This window comes from Miscanthus floridulus, chromosome 7, assembly GCF_019320115.1.
Source record: "Miscanthus floridulus cultivar M001 chromosome 7, ASM1932011v1, whole genome shotgun sequence".
Taxonomy (NCBI): Eukaryota; Viridiplantae; Streptophyta; class Magnoliopsida; order Poales; family Poaceae; genus Miscanthus; species Miscanthus floridulus.
The window spans coordinates 14,898,607-14,919,188 of record NC_089586.1 but is presented as its reverse complement, the minus strand read 5'-3'; the positions used below and the strand labels follow the sequence as shown (position 1 = coordinate 14,919,188).

General features: G+C 39.5%; 1 long non-coding RNA gene and 1 pseudogene across 1 annotated transcript; one reads left to right on the top strand and one right to left on the bottom strand.

Annotated features, from left to right (window-relative positions):
* Positions 1–672: 672 nt before the first annotated feature.
* Positions 673–16,914, bottom strand: LOC136464955 (uncharacterized; annotated as a pseudogene).
* A 1,118-nt stretch (positions 16,915–18,032) lies between these two features.
* LOC136462646 (uncharacterized) lies at positions 18,033–20,354 on the top strand. Its single transcript, XR_010760782.1, has 3 exons — positions 18,033–18,217; positions 18,358–19,297; positions 20,017–20,354. It is a non-coding gene; the product is annotated as an uncharacterized lncRNA (long non-coding RNA).
* The last annotated feature ends 228 nt before the right edge of the window (positions 20,355–20,582 follow it).

Below are 20,582 nucleotides of genomic sequence, written 5' to 3'. Positions count from 1 at the left end.
CCGAGATTTTGTGCAATAATAAGTGCAATGTAGATGCCAAGCATTTAAGACAAATTTGTAACTAGCTCAAAGAATATTTTCTTATATTTTTAATAGGAGAGAGAAGAGCTATCTCTTGATCAAGTGAGTCTCATGCACACACTCCAAGATTATGTGGACATGGCGTGTGGGGTCATTCATATTATGAGCTATGTGCTAATAGCTAGATCATTGGAAGGGTTGTCTCTAAAGAGTGCTTAGAGCTAGGTACTAGCTCATACCATTGGAGGAGGCCTAAGAGCAAGTACAATAATTGGCTTATAGCCAAGCTAATTAATATTTTTGCTGATGTGGAAGAGAGAATAAAGGAGAGAGAAGAGAGCTTGGCTCTCATACAAGCACAAGCTGGACACAAAAGCATATGTAGTAGTGGGTCTCAATATGGATGTATGTGAGAAGGAATATGAAAGAGAATGGAAATATATAACAATATAAAAAGTTTGTAGACAAATAAAAGACTAACTATTGTGTAACTTAGCTTTTATAACTTGTCTTATAGCCAAGGACCTTGCTCTAAGGGAAGGTTACTAGTGAAACTCACTGGTACATTAAATACAGGAAATCCAGCAAAACGAGACAAGTTTGAATATTTGACACACTCACCAGATAGGTGATGGTAGGGCTGGAAAATGTTCACTTCACAAAGGACTTCAGTATCCTCAACGCTGCGCAAGCACCTGAAGAGAAGTTCCTTGCATTTGGAATATCCACTGAACCAAGATTCCGCTTCTATATCCTCAACGCTGCACCAGCACCTGGAGAGAAGGTCCTTGCATTTGGAAGTTCTCCTGAACCAAAATTCTGCTTCCGGACCTTGGTGAATCGAAGAATGGAGGGAGCATTGATCATTGTATCAGGAGACCTAAGGACTGCAAGCTATATTTAGAATAGAAATAACATCTAAATAGCTTAGTATGCATCAATTCAAAACAAATTCCAAATAGAATAAACATAACCAAAACTATTATAGCTAACTCATTCATCTGATTGAGCACTTCAACCAGATTATACAGAATATTTAGCGCTGGGCAAACATGACAGCTTACAAATTCTGACAGCACAGTTAATAACTCTTAGAGCCTGCTCTTGTGCAGGTATAGGCTCCTTCTCTAGCACACGCAACTATGACATGATGAATTGTGGGATGCCAATGTCCTCTTGTAATATTTTCATTTTGGATAATGCTAGTTAAATATTAAATATGGAACACACATTTGTTTTCAGAAAATTGGTTGGAGAAGCATGGAAATGCTCCTTTTCAGTATTTCTGGGCTGTTATTGAATTGGACAATTCTTTGCCCTCCCGACAAGAAGGATCTATTGGTAGAATATATCAACAAGATCAAGGCAGAAGCGGGCAAGATTCTGCGGCTTCCATTTGGGCGCCTAAACACCACCTGAAGTTTTATAGAGGTGAAAATGAAGGAGTGACCTAGAGTAACAAGGAGCATGAAGACCTGATGGCTGAACTGAAGCTTCCATGGTGGAGTTCTCTGAACATCTCGCTCAACCTAGCCTGAAGACTTGATTCTGATGCTTTGGCTAGTTCTTGATCCAGCTGTTCCTTTTAGAGTAAAGCTATATGTCACTCGGGTGATTTATGGACTGCTGTCACTCGAATTTTTTTATGTTCGCACAATACACATTTGATGTTCACATAGTATATAAGTGATGTTCTATGAAATCTGACAGATTTACATATAGTATACATGTGATGTTCTATGATGTTTTTATGATGTTCATATGGTATACAAGTGATGTTTCGTAAAAATGACGTTTGGGAGGCGTGTAAAGCAACCAAAAATGCCAAGTACCAAAAATAGTACATATGATGTTCATATAATATACATGTGACGTTCTCTGATGTTTTATGTGATGATCACGTGGTATACAAGTGATGTTCTGTAAAAATCGTGTGAGAGAGGCATGTAAATCACTTAGGTGTGATATAAACAGACTCTTCTTTTATGGATATCTAGTATGTTTTCTCTTATTCAGTGTTCTAAGTCCTGGTGGACACATTCTGTGGCTTGAACCCCTGAACTATAATAACTCTTGGCCTTTTGATTTTAATTGAAAGGCCAGGGGTGTATGCCCTTGAACTCTAAAAAAAATGTTCTGGCAGTCCTTAATAGCTAAATTTAACCGCCAACTTTCAAATAAAATCCGCTCAAATGAACGCCAAACTCAGAATTAGGATTTATAACTAAAAGATTCCACGAGTTTAATTTTGGTGATTTATCATTTGCAGAAAGATATTTCCAGAAACCATAGAAAACATACCCAAAATGTACAACAGGAGAAAGCGTAACATAGATCCAAAACAAGCAAATGAAGGAATGCCTAATTACCTCAGGATCCCGGGCCTCAAACCCACATAGACGCGGCCTAGGGCTAGCAAGCAACTGACATGCAAAGGACAGTTGGGGGGAGGCACAGCCAGGGTGTGGGTGCACCCTCAACGCACCGGCTTCCCTCCTCCTTCCACATGGTGATTTCTGGTGAACTCCCCAAGGCGGTTGTATGCGGACATGCGAGGAATATTCCTCCAAACCGACCTTCTCTATTGCTATAAATAGAGGGGAGAAGCTCTCCATTCACACACACCACAAGGGCAATCCTCACTCTCTTTGCCAAGATGTAAAAGTAGTATAGGATTAGTTAGGGAGTTAGGGAGAGAAGCTTAAGTTCCGGAAGAGCCCCCGGAGTTCCGGTATAATTTTGTATCGGTTCTTCATAAGGCTCAAGTACTTTATATTTATCTTCTCTAAATACTAAATTGTCCTTCATGGTTATCTATTTCTCGCCCTAGTTGGTTAGCTAAAGCATGATTAGTATAATGATTTACACCTTTACATGGTGAAAGTGCATCTAGCCCTTTAGTGGGTTTTGGATGATTGAATGACAACGTGATTAAAGAATTAACCCGTTTGCTAAGTGTGGACAGGTAATAGGTTATCTCACAGGTACTTAATAAAAGCCAAAATGATGTGTTGTTGTATAAACAATCTAGTTCAAGCACAAGACAACAATGCAAATAGAATTCATGCAAATGCTTGTTTATTGTGGGATTTCCATGTACTATGTAAAAGCAAGCTCGTGAGTATTAGTTAATGAGACATGAGGGATTGCATATGGAATGGTCTCATATTTGAAGCTTGCTAAATTGAAATGAAAAAGATAACAATACATATGAATGGATGATTCAACACAAGATATGACTTAATGGCTTGAGATAGTGAAGATAGCAAGGAAAGGCTTCGAGGTACTAAGCAAGGGTGAAGGGCAAGCGATGGCTTGGCGGCCGAAGAACCTAGCTAGGGTGAAGAAGAAAGTACTTGCATTTAGTTGAGGTACTAATCAAGCTAAGATGGTCATATTGATGTGAAGGATCAAATCTATATTGGACAAGTTGATTAAAGTGACTTGATGCATTTGGAGTTATTCATATTTGATGAATGGAATCAAGTCACGTGCTCAAGATGGCTATGCTCAAGTGACAAGATCAATATTGACATGTTGTCACCCTCACTTGATGAAGATTAAAAGACACGGCATCAATTTAAAGAAGATCAACTCAAAAGGTTTAATTTCGTTTTTCTTTTGATCTTGAGTTAATAGGTATGCCGTACTATTAAGAGGGATGCAAGTTTAGGTGGTCTGAGGAAGATAGAGTGCTCAAGCATAATAATTAAATCAAAAGAGAGATACTCTAGCACTTCACGAGCACAAAGAATAATTTTCTGTGACTGTCGGTGTCGGAAGTCCCGACGTAAGCCGGAACTCCCGACAGTCGGAAGTCATGACTCTTGCCGGAAGTGTTGACTCCCAGTCACTGCCTGTGCGATGAATGTGGATGTCGGAAGTCCCGACGTGAGTCGGAACTCCCGACAGTCGGAAGTCCCGACCCAAGCCGGGAGTCCCGGCATCGATGGTTCTACTGACCTGCTGACTGTGCACGTCGGAAGTCCCAACGTTCGTCGGAAGTTCCGACCGTCGGAAGTCCCGACGTTCGTCGGAAGTTCCGACGTTGGCTGTCTCGAGTGGACTTTGACCTCGCATGAATAGTGTTTTCTTCATACGTCGGAAGTCCCGAGATCTGCGTCGGAACTCCCGACGTAGATCTGAACGGTTAGATTTTACCTTGGAGTATATATACCCCTCTCCTCCTTTCTAACCGTAGCCCACTCATTTCATTGCAACGAACACTCGGCCAAAACAGCCCCTAAGCATTCTAGGCTCGCCACTCTTCTCTCCTTTGCCTCCAACTTCAATTCCTAAAGGGTTTGAGTGATTGGAGAGTGGATTGAGTGAGAAAAATACTTTGAGCAAGCTTGAGCACTTGATTTCTTCGTCAAGCCGGTTTGATTTGCATTTGTTACTCTTAGGGATTTTTCCCTAGCCAGCTAGACGTCGCCCAAGAGCTTCCATCTTGTGGAAGAGCCTTGGGAAGTTTGTATTACCCTTGTTTTCTAGTGAAGAAACTCAAGTGACCTTTGTGGTATCCTTGAGTGAGGCAAGGAGGTGGAAGAGACTCCGACCAAAGTGGTCACCTCAACAACGAGGACGTAGGAGCTCCTTTGTGGGGCTGCCGAACCTCGGGATAAATTCTTGTCTCCCGCGTGCTTGTTGTTGTTGTGATTTGCTCGAATTTACATGTATTTGGTTATCTTCCTCTCTCTAGCTATTTCTTAGGGTTTGGGCCTCGATCTACGGAGTGGTGGCTTATCAACGTCAAGAGAGTGACCCAACACCTTACCTTACCACTAGGAAGTGGGTTTGTAAGTTATCGGCATCACAAAGTTCATTTTAGCACTTGTAGTTCATTTCCCGTAGGGGTCGGAAGTGCTGACAGTTTGCGTTGGAAGTTCTGACCCAAACTGTCAGGACTTCTGACACGTCGGAAGTTCTGACCCAAACGTCGGGACTTCTGACACGTCGAAAGTTCTGACCCAAACTGTTGGGACTTCCGACATTAACTGACTAGTGCATTTTGATTCAACTCTTTGGTTGCCGTTGTTTGGCTCCCTAGGTTTATCTAGTGTCTTTTATATACTTTGTAGCTAACTTGTGAGGGGTTGTATTACTTTGATTTGGAGTTTCTATTTTGGAAACTCCTATTACTAATCGTTTCTGCTTTTAAAGGTGTTGATTTTTCAGAAACGCCTATTCACCCCCCTCTAGGCGACATCCTAGATCCTTTCAATTGGTATCAGAGAAAGGTTCTCACCTAAAGCTTCACCGCCGTGAGAAAAGGATGTCGACACCTATCGAGTTGGAGCCGATGCTTCTCCAAAATGATGGTTCAAACTTTCTACCTTGGTCAATTCATGTACTCAATGCTTTTAGAGATATTAGTCCTCTTGTTGAGCATATTGTGTTTGCAAGCATACCTCTTCCTATAGTTGATTGGAGCAACTATAAGAATTTATCAAAAGAGAAAGAGATATGCGTGCAACTAAATGCTCAAGCTATTAATATCATTTTGAGTACATTGAGTGCAGAGGTTCAAGATGAGGCAATATTCAATGGACAACCACCTCCGGAGAGTGCTCATCTCATTTGGACCAAACTCATTGAGTTATATGGAAAATCCAAATGCGATGATGCACTTGAGGTCGAGTCAATGGAAAATATGTCCATTATGTCTTCATGCAGCGAAGAAGCCTCACAAGATCTCAAGAGCGCTGAGCCAGAGCAAGAGGTGCAAGCCGAGGTGACTGCGCTGTCTACAAGCGCATGCCGGACATGTCTGGTATCCCTACCAGACGCGTTCGGTATGGCTGAGGCAGCCGGACAGCAGGCAGTCTATGATGATGAGGCTCAAGCCCGGTGGCGGCCAAGTGATGAGTCAACCTCAGTATCTCATAATACTCATCACTTGTGTCTCATGGCCAAGAAAAGCAAGAAGAAGGCTAGCAAGAAAGATCAAGCCAAGGAGATAGCACGAGTAGATGATCAAGAAGAGAGTGATATTGAAATTGAAGATAGCTACACTCTTGATCATCTAAGCAACAAAGACAAGCTCATTCTCATGAAGCTAGTTGAGAAGAATGATGAGCTAGAGGAAGAGAATGAGAAACAAGAGCAATCACTTCAAAATCAAGAAAAGTTTCTCATCTCCAAATTGCAAGAGCTAAAGGCCATAAATGAGAGGTATGAAAAATTATCAATTGAGCATGCTTTAGTTACTAACTCCTCTTCTAGTGTTTCACAACTAGAGAAGGAAAACTTTGAGCTCAAGGCAAAATTAGATGAACTCTCAAGCAAATATAATGTGCTACAAGCAAACTATGTTCATCTCAAGTGCTCTCATGAAGAATTAGTAGAATCAAGCATCATGCTTGAGGTGGCTCATGAGGTTGTGATTACAACGGTAAAATCATCTCAACCTCCCACTCACACACTCACTTGTACACAATCTCAATTGAATATTTCTTATGCTAATGAGTGTGCTTCTCAAGCAAGCCAATCTTCGATTGAGCAAAAATTTATAGAAAACATAGAGCTCAAAGAAGAGGTGAAAAGATTAAAGAAAGATGTGATTCGATTGAAGGGTAAGGAGAAAGCACAACCTTCTCAAGATAACCGTGATAACATGGTGAAGAAGCTTGAGAAGGGTTCAAACCTTGCTTCCTTCAAAACCCAACAAAGGAATCACATTTCAAGCAAGGCCAACACAACCAAGAGCAAGAAACATGGAAAAAGACTATGCTATGGTTGTGGAGTGAATGGACATGAGATTACCATGTGTCCACACAAGAGTTGGGTCGACAAGTGTGAAGTGGCCGATCAAACGGCCTCAAACAAGTTGGCCAACCAAAGGAAAAGTGATGGACAAAGCACTTATCTCATGTGCAAGAAGTTGGGGCATCCAACCAAGAAATGTCCAATGTACAAGGAGGCAAGAAAGGAAGCCCAAGTTGCAACAAGAAGATGCTATGGATGCAATGAGATGGGCCACAAGGTTGATGGATGTCCATACAAGCAAAACAAGCGTAGAGGAAACAAAGGTCGCATATGCTATGCTTGTAAAAGAAAGGGACATCTAAGCTATGATTGCCCAAATGGTAACATCCCTAAGCCAAACACATTTGTTTATGATAATATGCTTAGGAAGACCACAAATGGAATTAGCACTAGCAAGGTGATGTGTTCACCACAAACTAGTACTAAGGCCATTTGGGTGCCTAAGCACTTGTTGACTAACCCAAAAGGACCCAACAAGAGTTGGGTACCAAAATGTGCTTAGGTTGATAATGTAGGTACTTGGTGGTGAGATGAAAGCTTCGGGGTGGTTGAGCAAGCAAATTGAAAATATTCACTCGATCTATCAATCAATTCTTATCATAATCTCATATATGGTTGACCCGAAGATAAATCAATGACCATATCGTTTACTTCATCTCTACCATTGGTAACAAGTACCTAAAAACCTTATAGGATAGCCACTTTGTGTTTAGTGCTCAATGGCTCACAAATAAGCATATTTGTGAAATAATCGGAAGTGACTAATTAGTTTCATTTAATAATTATCATATTTGCCATGTGATGCTTTTAATGACTCTCTAGTAGAGCAATGCATTTGTTCAGATGCAGGCATACAAGAAGTACTAGAGCTAAAATGAAGAATCACAAGCAGCGCTTCAATTGTTTCTGTCCTGCGCCTACTAGCCATGTCCGGTATGGCCAGGGCAGAAAGGAAAAGTGTTTATGTTCTTCACATGCCGAACGTGTCCGGTATGTCTACCGAACGTGTCTGGTATGGCAAGAACCAGAGCACTAATTGGGATGCAATTGAGGTTTGATCCATATGATTTCATATATCTTTAATTTGCTCAGAAGCTTGTGATCTATCAAACCTAAGTGGCTTGTGAGTATGTCTCAACGAAATTTAAATATGGCAAATTACCTTGTGTTGGTCAAAATAGAAAATTGACTCCCAAATTCTTAAAAGAATAAAGTGCTTGTTGAAAGTCATTCAAATTACTTGTGGTACTTATTTAGGGGGAGCTCAGTTTCTATTTTGCACCATTATGGACTAACAAATTTATCTAGCATCACTTGTAGTCCTTTAGATGAAAATTGATTTCATATATGGTATGATTATTTGACAAGTGAGGTCAACATGATGTTGTAATGCCATGTATTATCTCAGTGGTGATATTGTGGACTAATAAATCTATCTAGTATTATCTGTAGTCCTTTGGATGAAAATTGATTTCATATATGGTATGATTATTTGACAAGTGAGGTCAACATGATGTTGTCATGCCATGTATTATCTCAGTGGTGATATTGTGGGCTCAAGGCAAAGGTATGTATTTACATACATGCATTATAAGTGCATCTAAGGCCCTTTATATGCTAGTGTGTGCATTTGTGTGATATAGGATAGATGTTTTTCAAAATCCCTAACTAGCATGTGTAGGTGGTGTGGTTTTTGAAAATCATGTGGTTTTTGGGTCTTTGTGACCTAGTCATGTCATATTGTGATTATTGCTACCCTTGGTTGATTATTTGCCTGATCACATGTGACATGGTTCTCTCAAGTACATAAAAATCTCTATGTCCCTTTAAAATATTCGAAAATCATAAATTTGCCAAATATTCAAAAAAGAGAAAATCAATTCTTGGCTAATACATGTCCCCTAAGTGAGAATCCTAAGCCTATTTCAATTGATGCAAATATTATGCCTAGGAAGGTTTGTTATTGTACCTTATTGGTTAGTATTGCAAAAAGAAAATTCCACTATTCATACTAAGGCTATGCCTAAGTATGTTGCGTCTAACATGAGAGGACCCAAACTAGTTTGGGTACCATCGAAAAGTGGATGATCGTTTGTAGGTACCATGGCATTGGAGACTTGATTCAATGAAATTATTATTGTTCATCTTATGTTGAGTCAAGTATTAAAACCTAGTGCAATTCTATCCCAATGTCAAGTCAAAATTGAGTGAAGTCCATATGCTATCAACATACAAGTGTCATATTCAAGTTGTGGGAATTTATTGATATATTTGAAGGCCTGCAAATAAGTGGAGTTGAAGCTTGCAAAGATGATCATAAGCTATCAAGGTATATCTCTTGTTGATCAAAGTTTATTTGGGTGCATATGAGTTAATTGAATTGGATATATATATGCATATGTTGCTTGCTATGAGATGTTTGAATGGATTAAATGCTTAAGTAATCAAGTTTGAAGTTGGTTTGACTGGATATGTTCATAAGATTTCTTCTAGTAAGTGGTTTGAATGGACATATGTCTTGTGAGAGTATTCAAACAAGTTGATTTCAAGTTTGGTTCAATTTGGAGAAAAATAGCTCAATTATTGAAATCTGTTCAATATTAAAAATCTGAGCTAGCAGTGATCATTGACATGTTTGAGCAACCAAATCTATTTGTATTGGCTTGAAATTTGGTCTGCATGCTCTACACTTATGGTATTAGTTGCTGTGCAAATTTCATGAGATTTGGATAAGTGATACTTCGGATTTGGAGTAGATCTTGTCAGCTATAGTGCAGCAGTTTTCAGCATGTAGCAGTGTGGAAAGATATGAAATCTGGTAGCAATATAGAAGTCAAAAGAAGCTAAAATTTATACAACTACTAGAAGGCTTAGTGTGTCACATCTTCACCAAATTTTATGGTTTTTGGATATGTACTTTGGGAGATATGATTTATTCTTTGAAGAGTACAGAATCTGTCAGGAAAGTGACAATTATTGGATTGATCAAAAGTCACTTAGATTCAAAGGTCCTCAAATTAGAATCATATCTATAAGTGATTGAGGTACCTATGTTTTGGTTTTGGTTTGAGATAGAAGCATGACAAATGATGAGTACAAGACAATTTGTTTGAAGAGTGTATCTGGTACACATTTGGTACTCAAGCTAGAGATCAAGACCAAGATCAAGATGAAGATGAAGTTTAAGTTCTAGTGATAATTGGAGATCTTTTGATAGAAACAAAAGGACTTAAACAAGTAGAAAGAAAATGACTTAAAGAAGGATTCAAAGTTATTCATCAAATTAAGTCCAACAATATGGATCAATCAAACAAAATCTTTCAAGTGGATCAAGTGATTTTCTTTTAAGTTATTTCAAGTAAGTATCAAGGATGGTTCTTTGGAGAGAGGTCACTTCGCCCTAGGCTTGGATGGCTAAAATCAAAGTGGTAATCTAAAGGGACATTTGAGGTACTTGGTTGAAGAAAATCAAGAGATTGGTCTAGAAAGCAAGCAACACCCAAAAGAGAACAAGTCATAAAATTTCAAGTGATATCATGAAATTTCAAGTGGTATTACAAGTGGTACATCTTTTAGTACTCTCAAGCAAGCAATGATCAAAGAAGAAGCAAGCCAACCACAACAAGAAGAGTGCACTTGATCACTAGTGATTCTCAATTCATATGGGTGAAGAATAGAAATTCAAAAAATTGGTATCTATTGGTCTTCACCAAGCTTATAATTGGACTTCATGGTGCTATTGGAGAAATGAATTGAAATCTATATGACTATCTTCCTCTCCAATATAACAAAGGTATCATTGTATTGTGCATGATCATTTTTCATCCCTTACTAATATGCGGTTAGTGCATATAGTACATGCTTATAGGATCATGCATTACAAATGAAAATTTTTAGACTCATAGAATACCACTATTGCTTGAATGATTATATAATCTAGTGGTTAGTGTATGAGTTTGTTCATGAGCTAGTAAACCAATGTACTTGATCTATTTTGAATTGCAAACAAGTGACAAGTACAACCTCTTTAAGATGACAAAGGGGGAGAGTTTAATACAAAGGGAGAGATTAGTACAAAGTTTGAACCTTAAGCACCCTTTGTGCTTTGTGTGACAGCTTGTAGCCCCTTTGTCCTTAGTATGTCGTTGTTGGACCTTTGTGGTGATAGATGACAAAGGGGGAGAGAGACTGATTAAAGCTTCAGGAGTTTCATTTGCTTATCTTTGTACCTGAAGATATGTACTGCAGGCTGTCGTTTCTTGTTTTTGAGCTTCATTGATATATCTTGGATTTGAGATAGATTGTATCATGTGAGAGATGAGACTTACTTATGCTTTATCTATGTATTTCTTGAGACATGATCTTTATTTATATTTTAGTGGCTTGTGGACTTGAGAAAATGCGTAATGAGTGCTATGTGTGAATTACATGTGTTATATTTATTTTCATAAGGACTATGCATGCTAGAATGAAAATATTTGATGTGATGCCTTTATATTTATTCTTTTGTGATATATCTTGTCATTTGCATCATGGTTTCACTTTGTCACACACACATGCACCCCACGGATGCAATGATTTAGGGGGAGTCTCCTATATGTTTTAGTATGTGCAATTGACATTTGAGGTCATTTTGTGAATTCTAATCATAAGCACATATTAAGGGGGAGCCTCTCATAAATCATTGAACCCAAAAGTTTAAATGTTTATATCATTTTATAAGCTTTAATCAAGTTGTCATCAATCACCAAAAAGGGGGAGATTGAAAGTGCATCTAGCCCTTTAGTGGGTTTTGGATGATTGAATGACAACGTGATTAAAGAATTAACCCGTTTGCTAAGTGTGGACAGGTAATAGGTTATCTCACAGGTACTTAATGAAAGCCAAAATGATGTGTTGTTGTATAAACAATCTAGTTCAAGCACAAGACAACAATGCAAATGGAATTCATGCAAATGCTTGTTTATTGTGGGATTTCCATGTACTATGTGAAAGCAAGCTCGTGAGTATTAGTTAATGAGACATGAGGGATTGCATATGGAATGGTCTCATATTTGAAGCTTGCTAAATTGAAATGAAAAAGATAACAATACATATGAATGGATGATTCAACACAAGATGTGACTTAATGGCTTGAGATAGTGAAGATAGCAAGGAAAGGCTTCGAGGTACTAAGCAAGGGTGAAGGGCAAGCGATGGCTTGGCGGCCGAAGAACCTAGCTAGGGTGAAGAAGAAAGTACTTGCATTTAGTTGAGGTACTAATCAAGCTAAGATGGTCATATTGATGTGAAGGATCAAATCTATATTGGACAAGTTGATTAAAGTGACTTGATGCATTTGGAGTTATTCATATTTGATGAATGGAATCAAGTCACGTGCTCAAGATGGCTATGCTCAAGTGACAAGATCAATATTGACATGTTGTCACCCTCACTTGATGAAGATTAAAAGACACGGCATCAATTTAAAGAAGATCAACTCAAAAGGTTTAATTTCGTTTTTCTTTTGATCTTGAGTTAATAGGTATGCCGTACTATTAAGAGGGATGCAAGTTTAGGTGGTCTGAGGAAGATAGAGTGCTCAAGCATAATAATTAAATCAAAAGAGAGATACTCTAGCACTTCACGAGCACAAAGAATAATTTTCTGTGACTGTCGGTGTCGGAAGTCCCGACGTAAGCCGGAACTCCCGACAGTCGGAAGTCATGACTCTTACCGGAAGTGCTGACTCCCAGTCACTGCCTGTGCGATGACTGTGGACGTCGGAAGTCCCGACGTGAGTCGGAACTCCCGACAGTCGGAAGTCCCGACCCAAGCCGGGAGTCCCGGCATCGATGGTTCTACTGACCTGCTGACTGTGCACGTCGGAAGTCCCAACGTTCGTCGGAAGTTCCGACCGTCGGAAGTCCCGACGTTCGTCGGAAGTTCCGACGTTGGCTGTCTCGAGTGGACTTTGACCTCGCATGAACAGTGTTTTCTTCATACGTCGGAAGTCCCGAGATCTGCGTCGGAACTCCCGACGTAGATTTGAACGGTTAGATTTTGCCTTGGAGTATATATACCCCTCTCCTCCTTTCTAACCGTAGCCCACTCATTTCATTGCAACGAACACTCGGCCAAAACAGCCCCTAAGCATTCTAGGCTCGCCACTCTTCTCTCCTTTGCCTCCAACTTCAATTCCTAAAGGGTTTGAGTGATTGGAGAGTGGATTGAGTGAGAAAAACACTTTGAGCAAGCTTGAGCACTTGATTTCTTCGTCAAGCCGGTTTGATTTGCATTTGTTACTCTTAGGGATTTTTCCCTAGCCGGCTAGACGTCGCCCAAGAGCTTCCATCTTGTGGAAGAGCCTTGGGAAGTTTGTATTACCCTTGTTTTCTAGTGAAGAAACTCAAGTGACCTTTGTGGTATCCTTGAGTGAGGCAAGGAGGTGGAAGAGACTCCGACCAAAGTGGTCACCTCAACAACGAGGACGTAGGAGCTCCTTTGTGGGGCTGCCGAACCTCGGGATAAATTCTTGTCTCCCGCGTGCTTGTTGTTGTTGTGATTTGCTCGAATTTACATGTATTTGGTTATCTTCCTCTCTCTAGCTATTTCTTAGGGTTTGGGCCTCGATCTACGGAGTGGTGGCTTATCAACGTCAAGAGAGTGACCCAACACCTTACCTTACCACTAGGAAGTGGGTTTGTAAGTTATCGGCATCACAAAGTTCATTTTAGCACTTGTAGTTCATTTCCCGTAGGGGTCGGAAGTGCTGACAGTTTGCGTTGGAAGTTCTGACCCAAACCGTCAGGACTTCTGACACGTCGGAAGTTCTGACCCAAACGTCGGGACTTCTGACACGTCGGAAGTTCTGACCCAAACTGTTGGGACTTCCGACATTAACTGACTAGTGCATTTTGATTCAACTCTTTGGTTGCCGTTGTTTGGCTCCCTAGGTTTATCTAGTGTCTTTTATATACTTTGTAGCTAACTTGTGAGGGGTTGTATTACTTTGATTTGGAGTTTCTATTTTGGAAACTCCTATTACTAATCGTTTCTGCTTTTAAAGGTGTTGATTTTTCAGAAACGCCTATTCACCCCCCTCTAGGCGACATCCTAGATCCTTTCACATGGGATCTTCGCTCGACTAAGTGCTCTAGTTGTCATATGTGGCTAGAGTAGTAATCGATAGTGTAGACGTGGTGTCTAGACTATATATTACTTGAGTTTGCGCTCAACCCCATAGATAGTTGTGGTCACCTCGGAGGTGACAACTCCGACCAAGCCTTTGTAATCCACCACGTTCGGGTTGGTGTTTTTGTAGAGCTTTTGGTAGGTTGACCCCGATCACCCTTCCCAGTCTTTTCGAGGATCGAAAAGGAACTGCTGCTCCAAAGTATCTTGGTGTGATCACTATGTCTGACCTCTACTTAACTAATCACTCTGGTTTGAACTACAATAGAACCATGGTAATAGAGAAATGCATAGGAACCTTGAGCTCTCCCGTTGTCCTCCCATCTTAGCATGTCTGCTCTTTTATCTTATCATGGAGTTCTCCTATGTGTGTCACTTATACAAAACTCCTATTTTACCACTTATCCCCACTTTAGTCTAATCGGTATACTAGTTAGTGGATACATGATGGTCAACTATCAAGGTTTTTAACCATTGCTTCTCTGAGGATAAATACGATACCCTAGAATACTTCTGCGTGAAAGCTACAACGGTATCCATGCGCTTGCGGATTTCTCTGTTTGCGTTAACAAATACCAACATGTACCACACTCACCTTAGGATTCCTTGGCCATGGGCGCGCGAACTGTGCACCGAGAAAAGTGTGGTATTTCCCCTGCCATGTCAGCGTTTTCATCAAGTGCGAAGGCTGACCAATCTCTAGCCTTAGATGACCTTGGACCAAACAATTGGTTTTATGGGAGACTGAATCTAAAACGCCTTCGGTTGTTTCGATTCCTGTTAAAGTTGGAATTATTGGGAAGATATCTTCTTCACGGTTAAACTTTCTTACGAGATAGTAATGCAATTTGGACCGCCCCTGTGAGCTCCACCTCTTAATTCTGGGAGATGCAGAAGGATGCAACATATTCAAAGTCAACTCTTCTTCTTCGTCTTCTAAAGTATCACAAGTCCAATCAAGGACTTTATTAGATTTCACAGCTTCAATGCCATAGGTGATGAGCGTGGCACAAGCCTTCCGGACTTCAGGTGGAACAGACAGCTCGTCCTTGTAGGTTGAGAGAGTTTTGCATGCTCTTCTGGCTGCAGGGATTCCGATCTAGACATCATCATGATTACCGGCGGGACACAATCCTTTTTCACTATTGTAGTGGGGGGAATTCCATGTGTGCCATTAAAAAAAGATCGTAATGTCCTGTGTCTCTGGAAAAGTTCAGCGGTCTTCAGCGTCACTGCTCCAACTTTTTTGTGTCCTCCATGCCACTGCCGTCAGTTTGGGCTCTAACGCCGTCAAACTGCAGGTGTGAAAAGTAAAAAATACTCTTAAGTCTAAATATGTTATTAATTTTTTTGAGCATCTTAACAACTTTAAATGAAAAAACTCAAAACTAGAAAGTTGTAGATCTCGTCGAGATCTATAATTTTTATATAAAAATTATCTTCATTTAATTTTACAAAAAAAGATATGATTTTTCTAAGATATATTAATCATATCAAATCATATTTTTTTGCGGAATTAAATGAAGATAATTTTATATGAAAATTATAGATCTCGACAAGATCTACAACTTTCTAGTTTTGAGTTTTTTCATTTGAAGTCGTTAAGATGCTAAAAAAAAATTAATAACATATTTAGACTTAAGGGTATTTTCAACTTTTTACACTTGCAGTTTGACGGCGTTAGAGTCCAAACTGACGGCAGTGGTATGGAGGGCACAAAAAAGTTAGAGCAATGACGCTGAAAACCGCTAAATTTTTCTGGCATTGCGATCTTTTTTAATGGCATACAAGCAATTTCCCCATTGTAGTCTGGGAGGCCGCCTCTAAGCATGCACCAGTTTCTTCCATTTGCTAAGTATGGACAATTATGTGCTTGATGTTAAAAAAAAAACTTGACCTGTGGGGGGTTATGATGGCCCCCGGGTTTCCCTTTAAGAAGAAGATATCGGGAAAACCCCCGAACCCCCGTCCCCATCCTGACGCAGGAGGTACCGTTACCCTGTGAGAACCGGGCCGGGGCCTTCCACTGCGCTTTGGCACATGGGGACGGGCGAGAGGATTTTTTTAACCTCAGCCTGAAATCCACTCCCACGAGGAGTCGAACCTAGAACCTAAGGAGTGCCGCTGGGTCACCTGATAATACTCAAAGAGACTTTTCCCTGTGTGCCATTATAAAAGATCGTAATCCCTTGTGTGCCCCTGAAAAAATTCAGCGGTCTTCAGCGCCACTACTCCAACTTTTTCGTGTCATCCATGCCACTTCCGTCAATTTGGGCTCTAACGCCGTTAAACTGCAGGTGTGAAAAGACGAAAATGCCCTTAAGTTCAAATATGTTATTAATTTTTTTTGAGCATCTTAACGACTTCAAATGAAAAAACTCAAAACTAGAAAGTTGTAGATCTCGTCGAGATCTATAATTTTCATATAATTTTTTTTTTCATTTAATTTCGCAAAAAAATAATATAATTTTTCTAAGATATATTAATCATATCAAATTATATTTTTTTTACGAAATTAAATGAAAAAAAAATTTATATGAAAATTATAGATCTCGACGAGATCTACCACTTTCTAGTTTTGAGTTTTTTCATTTGAAGTCGTTAAGATGCTCAAAAAAAATTAATAACATATTTGAACTTAAGGGCATTTTCGTCTTTTCACACCTGCAGTTTAACGGCGTTAGAGCCCAAACTGACGGAAGTGGCATGGATGACACAAAAAAGTTGAAGTAGTGGCGCTGAAGACCGCTGAATTTTTTCAGGGGCATATAGGGGATTACGATCTTTTATAATGGCACACAGGGAAAAGTCTCATACTCAAAACGTCCATGCTCGTTCTCAATCCCATAATTCCACCCTCCCCTTCCATCAATTGCCAAAGTTACAGAACGATCTTTCAAAGGTAATGGTCAAGTAGAAGGTTCCGAACATGGCAGTAGTAAAGATCACCATGTCAATTACTTAAAAAAAGATCACCATGTCAGGACCTAGCACTAGTATATAAATTTTAATGGAGACGGGCATTGCAACCGCCTCCGATCAAAGACCTTCGTTGTGGGCGTCTATTAACCGAGGCAGGCGTCTTAATATGTCTGCCTCCGTTAATGTTCTCTAGAAAACCAAAAAACCCAAATAACTTGTGACTTTGGAAAATCAAACCCTCGACTTACCACTCAACACTACCATGTCTCTACCACTGCACCACACACTCATTCATGTCTATATATAATATGCTATCTTTTTATATCAATATTTCCAAATCTTATATTGGATATTTTGGCTACTAAATGAACTCAAATGAAAAAAAAAAATTAACAACAAAGTTTAAATCTTGTCAAGTACTACAACTTTGGTATATGATGTATCTCCATCAGAGATAGTTTGAAAAATTCAAAAAATTGAGTCTCAAAACATTTGAATTTCAAACACATATTTGACACTCTAGATGACTTTAAATCAAAAAATTGTCAATATCAAACATGTAGATAGTTTGAAAAGTTCAAAAAATTGAGTCTCAAAACATTTGAATTTCAAACACATATTTGACACTCTAGATGACTTTAAATCAAAAAATTGTCAATATCAAACATGTAGATCACAAGAACTTTGGTATTAACAACGTGAACATTTGAGAACGTTTAGGAATTCTAAATTTTAAATTTTAAAATCTATAACCTTCGAACACACATTTGTAACTCTAAACATCTTCAAATTAAAAACTTTTCAACTACAAAGTTGTAGATTCTATTAAGAACTATAACTTTTGTATAGACCATGTCAACATCCGAGATCGTTTGATAATTTTAAATTTTAAATTTTAAAATATGTGCAATTACAACAATACTTTAGGACCCTAAACGGTTTCAATTTAAAATCTTTTCAACTAAATGCCTGTTTGGAAGCCTAGTTTTGAGCTCAAAACCGTTGTAAATTACAGGTCTGGAAAATTTTACATGCTCATTCGAAAACTGCTGCTTGGATGAGTTGTGAACCTAATAATTTTACACCCGTATTTGGCCAAAACCGGTAGAAAAAAACAATCGTGCGAGGAGGTCTGGAAAAAAAAAAAACACAACTATCGGGCACGTCTCTCGCTCGGTCGCCCCTCCGCTCCCCCTCGACTCGGCGGCGCCGAGGTTTTCCCCAGTGGCCTTGGCGCTGAGCAAATCATAGGCCGGCGCGGAGTGAATCTATGGGACAAAGAACGAATCAAGGCCACGACTAACAAATCCGCGACGACGAAGTTTGAATCGAGGTATCCTCAATCCACCTTCTTCGAGTCCTATCTCGCCTGTATTTTTCTGTTCTTGTGCGGGACATTCCAAAAGGCTAGCGAATCGATCTCCAGGTCCATGCTTGCATGAATCAATAGATTTAGCATGTCGTGTGATGCAGAATCATAGGATTAGCGCTACAGCACAATCGAACCCGGTGTCTGGTGATGTGCTGCTGATCCTCTGGCTCGCCGTAGGGTTCCTTGTGGGTCGTGGCAGCGTCCCCGAGCTGGTGGCGGAGAAGAGGGCGTCCATGTGGATGAGAAAATCCATGTCCCCGACTATCATATCCTCCTCGGCAAAAATCCATTCAGATATTGTCCACTCATATTCTTCTACCCCCATATCGTTCTTGTATTTTTGTTCTCTGTAGCTGTTCTTCTAGCGAATCAATAGATGCACCATGTCCATGTCGATCTTCCGCTAGTCTCCTTGATCACTTCTGCACAGCATTGATAATACCTTGTTGGCTTCCTTTCACGTGAATGAGTAGTAGCGCTAATACATAACTATATGCTTAGATCTCCATCAAACAATTGTAGAACATGCATGCATATATGTATGATGACTATTTCTTTTGCGAGAAATTATTTGCTTGTTATATAAAAAATATATGATCTGAGAGAACAAAACACTAGCTATCTGATACACACTCTTTAGAACATGTGGTATATAACATGCATATATGTAGTGATGCCTACATTCTTGGAACAGTATGCAGGTACAGTTCATAGAGTTTTTATGTGTATATAAGGTTCAGAACACATGCACTTTCAGAGAGTCTCTATGTGTATTTGAGTTCTCGAAGAAAAGATAGATAGCAATGTCCTTACTTTCTGGTATGTATATTGCAGTCTAGCAAGCTTGGTAACACTAGATTTATGTATGTATCATGTCAGGAGATGGAACAATGGAAGTAACACTTGATTGATTATAGAGATGCATGCCGTGTATCAGAAAGAAAGGGAAAGAGCTAGAGAGGAAAAGGTTGAGATGAATCAGGCTAGATTGGAAGCAGACTGACAGCAGTATTGCTGCAACTTTAATTTGTGATGATGAAGGTACCTTGATAGCTTTTGCTGCCAATACTGCATTTCCTTGTCATGATTTTATCAATCACTAAAACTAATAGAGTAGAGGAACTATAAACATGACTATTTGTGGAGTACAAAGAAGGCTACACTAGCAATTATTGTCTCCTTTGTTTGGACCAACATGGGCTCTGATATTGTGGTTTTTAGCATGGGCACATGAACAACCTTACAATATATAGCTCAATTTTGACTTGATTTTTGTTGCGGATGTTGAAACAATCTATGGCATGGCTCAATTCATGGATGTTGAAACATACTTATGTATCCCACCAGATTATATGATCCTTCTCTGAACTATCTTTTTTAGTTTGGACATACTCCTATGGAAATGCCTTTTGGACTTCAAATCTTGGCTTTCACTTCCATGATATGAGTGTTAGAAACCACACTAGCTGCTAAATGATGGTCATGCATAGATGTATTTGTTAATTTATGCCATTAACCTTGCACACTCATTTTCAGGTTAACTTTATATTTAGTCTCCATGTAACTGGTAACATTCATCATTTCCAGTTTTTGACACTAGTTCAATGGTACACTGACTGCTATTCTCGATATGGTTTGGTTTACATATGTAGCAGTCTAGTCAGTCTTATTCAATTTGTAATGGAATCTCTTTGAAAATGCTTACTTGTTTGTGTTTTTTAACAATGCTGCACGCTCATATTTATAACTCTGTGTTGCAGGTTAGTGGCTTCAAAAAATTTGAAGATCTTGCAAGATCATGGTCTTGTGTGAGCTTTACCAAAAAAACATCTTTTTGGTCTGAAGCAACCCTATATTTCCTTGGATGGGTGATGACATGTAATTATCTCATTTTTTCAATTGAGCAATGACATACCTACTGTGATGCCTAGTTCAGTGATGGCATTTGATCCATCCGTAAACATCTGTATACCATTTTTTTTAGAATTGTGATGGTAACATAGTATAACATTTTTCTAGAATTGTGAATGGGTGACAGCAGTCCTACCATTGCAAAACATACTTGTTAAATAGGCTAGTAACTGATGCATGCAGCATGGGGTATACGAGGATACAGCCCTTGTTCGCACGTCAGTCTTATGAGCCGTACTATTTCAGTGAATGAATAGTATTTTTTTCTCACAACAAATCAACGAACAGTATTTTTAGCCATGCCTTTTTAGCAAAGCGAACAGGGCCACAAGCATAACATGTACGTCGCGTAGCAGAGCCAAGCATATGGGAGCACGTGTGGCAGAGCAGCTAACAGATGCAATCGGATGCCTTC